The following is a 4,582-nucleotide window of genomic DNA, read 5'->3' as shown; positions in this document are numbered from 1 at the left end:
TCTCATGCTCACTCTCTCTCTCAAATGAATAAATAAATAAAATCTTTTTTAAAATTCAACAAAAAATGTTAAAACAGAAAATTATAAAAATACATGAAAACAAATGCTTGTTCTTAAATATCAATAAGATTAACAAACTGTCAGACAGAGAAGGAAAAAATTGTTAATTACCAATATCAGAATGAGAAAGGTGACAACACAACAAATTCTTCAGATATTAAAAAGATAATAAGGATCATTTAAAGGATAATAAGGAGCTTTGCTCAGTGGCAGTATCGTAGCCAATGAGGTTTATCTGAGGCATGATTGTTGCTAATTGAAAAGGATAATAAGGAAATATTATAAATAACCTCATGCCAATAAATTTGACAACTCAGATGAAATGGACAAATTTCCTGAAAGATAGAAACAAAGCTCACTAAAGGAAACATCCATATCCTGAGTAGCCGGGTATCTCTCAGAGAAATTGACTCAGAGTTAACAGCCTTTACACAAAGAAAACTCCAGGTTTAAATGGCTGGTGAATTCTATCAAGCATTTATGGAAAAAATAATAGCACTCTACACAAAATTTTCCAGAAAATTGAAGAGGAAGGGATACTTAACTCATTCTATAAGTCCAACTGTACTCTGACAGAGACAGAGACGAAAGAGACATTATAAGAAGACTATAGAACAATATCACTCATGATCACTATACAAAAATCTTCATCAAATATTAGTGAGTAGGGGTGCCTGGGTGGCTCAGTGGGTTAAAGCCTCTGCCTTCAGCTCAGGTCATGATCCCAGAGTCCTGGGATCGAGCCCCGCATCAGGCTCTCCACTTCTTGGGGAGCCTGCTTCCTCCTCTCTCTCTGCCTTCCTCTCTCTCTGCCTACTTGTGATCTCTGTCTGTCAAATAAATAAATAAAATCTTTAAAAAATATATTAGTGAGTAAAATCAATAATAAATCAAAAGGATAAAGCATCATGGACTGTATCTCAATTCAGAGCTGATTCAATATTTGAAAATCAATATAATTCACATCAACTGACTAAAGAAAAATCATATGATAATCTTGATAGGTGCAGAAAAGGCCTTGACAAAATTCAAAATCTCTCATAATACAAACTCTCAGTAAACTAGGAATAGAAAGGAATTTTCTTAGCCTGATAGCATCTAATGTTCTAATGATGAAAGTGGAATGCCTTTCAGATTGGGAACAAGGCAAGAGTTCCATTCTTACTACTCCAATTCAACATTGTACTGAAAACCCTTGCCAATGTAATAAGATAAGAAAAATAAATAACAGGACTACAGATTAGAAAGGACAAAATAAAACTCTTTCTACAGATGACAAAGTTGTTTACATAGATAAGTCAAGAGTTTGTCAAAAGAAAAATTAATAGAATAAATGAATTTATTAGAGTTACATGATACAAAGTAAACATACAAATACCAATTGTATTTCTATAGTTTAGCAGTAAAGTACTAAAAATTTAATTTTGCAAAAAAAATCATTTACAACAGCAGGAAAAATGCTTAAAGATAAAATGTATTAACTATATATATGCTGAAAAATACAGAACACTGATCAAAGACATCAAAAAATATTTGGATAGGGGCGCCTGGGTGGCTCAGTGGGTTAAGCCGCTGCCTTCGGCTCAGGTCATGATCTCAGGGTCCTGGGATCGAGTCCCACATCAGCCTCTCTGCTCAGCAGGGAGCCTGCTTCTCTCTCTCTCTGCCTGCCTCTCTGCCTACTTGTGATCTCTATCTGTCAAATAAATAAAATCTTTAAAAAAAAAAAAAAAATATTTGGATAAATGGATATACATACCATGTAAACAAACTGGAAGACTCAACATTGTTAAGAGGTTATCTTTCCCAAACTGATATATACAATACAATAAAAATCCAATGAGAAAGTTTCATAAAAGCTAATTTTTTAAAAAATCGCATGTAAATGCAAAGATATCAGAATAGCCAAGACAAGTTTTGAAAATAAGAACAAAGTAGGCCCCATACTACCTGGTTTCAAGATCACTGTAAAGCTATAATAGTCAAAGCAATGTTACACTGAAAAAAAAGTATACATACATAGATCAATGGAAAAGAATAAAAAGTCCAGAAATAGATTTTGCATATGTAGTCAATGGATTTCAGACAAAGATGCAAAGGTAAGTCAATGGAGAAATCATATTCTTTCTGCAACTACTGCTATTTAAAAAAAAACTATTGCTATAAAAAATTATATAAAAAATATAAAAATCAACACAAAACAACAAAAAAAGAACTTAGATCCATACATTGCTCCCTATACAAAAATTAACTCTAACTGGATCATAGGGGAGCACCTGGGTGGCTCAGTCGGATGGACCTCCAACTCTTGGTTTCAGCTCAGGCCATGATACCATGGGTCATGAGATGGATCCCTGTGTTGGGCTCCTCACTCAGCAGGAAGTCTGCTTGAAGATTCTCTCCCTCTGCCCCTCCCTCCATTCAGACTCTCTCTCCCGCTCTTTCTCTCTCTCTCCCAAACAAATAAATCTTAAAAAAAGAGTTAGAGGGCACCCAGATGGCTCAGTCAGTTAAGCATCTGCCTTTGGCTCAGGTATGATCCCAGGGTCCTGAGATCAAGACCTGTGTTATGCTCCCTACTAAATGGGAGCCTGCTTGTTCCTCTCCCTCGCTTTTCCCCACCCTGTTTATAATCTCAATCTCTCTCTCTCTCAAGTAAACAAAATCTCTTTTTTTTTTTAAGATTTTATTTACTTATTTATATATTTGACAGAGAGATGGAGAGAACACAAGAAGGGGGAACAGCAGGCAGAGAGAGAGGGAGAAGCAGGCTCCCTGCTGAGCAGGAAGCCCGATGTGGGGATCAATACCAGAACCCTGGGATCATGACCTGAGTCAAAGGCAGACGCTTAACCAACTGAGTCACCCAGATGCCCCTAAATAAAATCTTTTTTTAAAAAAAAATGTTTTGGGCACCTGGGTGGCTCAGTAGGTTAAGCCGCTGCCTTTGGCTCAGGTCATGATCTCAGGGTCCTGGGATCGAGTCCCGCATCGGGCTCTCTGCTCAGCAGGGAGCCTGCTTCCTCCTCTCTCTCTCTCTCTGCCTGCCTCGCTGCCTACTTGTGATCTCTCTCTGTCAAATAAATAAAAATTTAAAAAATTAAAAATAAAAAATTTTTAAAAATGTTTTAATTGGATCATAGGACTGAATATAAAATACAAAACTATAAAATGTCTAGAACACATAGGAGAAAAATCTTTGTGACCCAGGATTAGGCAATGATTTCTTAGATATGATACCAAATGCAATACCCACAAAAGAACAAGTCAGTACATTTTATTTCATCAAAGTTGAGAACTTCTACTATTCAACAATGTTAAGAGAGTGAAAAGCCCCGTAGCCTGGGAGAAAATATTTTCAAATCACATCCAACAGAAAAGTTGAATTCAGAATTCACCAAGAGTTTTCAAACTATAATAAGAAAATAAATAACACAAGAAAAGATATGGGCAAAAGATTTGGATACCTCTCCAAAGAAGATGCAAAGACCAAACAAAAATCATGTGAAAAGACTCAACATTATTAATCATTAGCTAAGTACAAATCAAAACCATAATGAGATACTATCATACACCCATACACCCATGAGAATGGCTAAAAAGGAGAAAATAACTAACAATGCCAAGATTTGGTAAAAAATGTAGAGCAACTAGGACTTCCATATATTCCTGACAAAAATGCAAAATGGTACTGTCACTTTGGAGAACAGTTTGCCAGTTTCTTATAAAGTTATATGTATCCACTATCAGACAACACAGCAGTCCCACTACGGCTATTTACCCAAATGAAATGAAAATCTATGTTCACACAAAAACCTGTACACAAACATTTACATCAGTTTTCATCATCTTTGCCAAAAACTAGAAACAACCAAATGTCCCTCAGCTGGGGAAGGGATGAGCAAACTCTGGGATTCTACGCAGTGATACACTGCTCAGGAATTTTTTTAAAAAGAATCAATACATGCAATAAGATGGATGAATCTCAAACGCCTTCTGCTAAGTGAAAGAAGCCAGAGTCAGAATGTTACATACCAGGGCGCCTGGGTGGCTCAGTGGGTTAAGCCGCTGCCTTCGGCTCAGGTCATGATCTCAGGGTCCTGGGATCGAGTCCCGCATCGGGCTCTCTGCTCAGTGGGGAGCCTGCTTCCTCCTCTCTCTCTCTGCCTGCCTCTCTGCCTACTTGTGATCTCCCTCTGTCAAATAAATAAATAAAATCTTTAAAAAAAAAAAAAAAAGAATGTTACATACCATAAGATTCCATTTATTTGGGGCACCTGGGTGGCTCAGTGGATTAAAGCCTCTGCCTTCGGCTCAGGTCATGGTCCCGAGGTCCTGGGATCAAGCCCCGCATCAGGCTCCCTGCCGAGCAGAGAGCCTACTTCCTCCTCGCTCTCTGCCTGCCTCTCTGCTTACTTGTGACCTCTGTCAAATAAATAAATAAAATATTTTTTAAAAAAGATTCCATTTATTTAATATTCTTATAAAAACATTTTAGAGGGTGGCTCAGTTGTTTGAGCTT

The 4,582-nt window shown here is 37.1% G+C and overlaps 1 pseudogene; it reads left to right on the top strand.

Annotated features, from left to right (window-relative positions):
* Positions 1 to 255: 255 nt before the first annotated feature.
* Positions 256 to 332, top strand: LOC132006267 (U4 spliceosomal RNA; annotated as a pseudogene).
* Positions 333 to 4,582: the final 4,250 nt, after the last annotated feature.

This window comes from Mustela nigripes, chromosome 17 (assembly GCF_022355385.1).
Source record: "Mustela nigripes isolate SB6536 chromosome 17, MUSNIG.SB6536, whole genome shotgun sequence".
NCBI lineage: Eukaryota > Metazoa > Chordata > Mammalia > Carnivora > Mustelidae > Mustela > Mustela nigripes.
The sequence above is the reverse complement of the archived record's forward strand: the minus strand, read 5'-3'. Positions and strand labels throughout refer to the sequence as shown.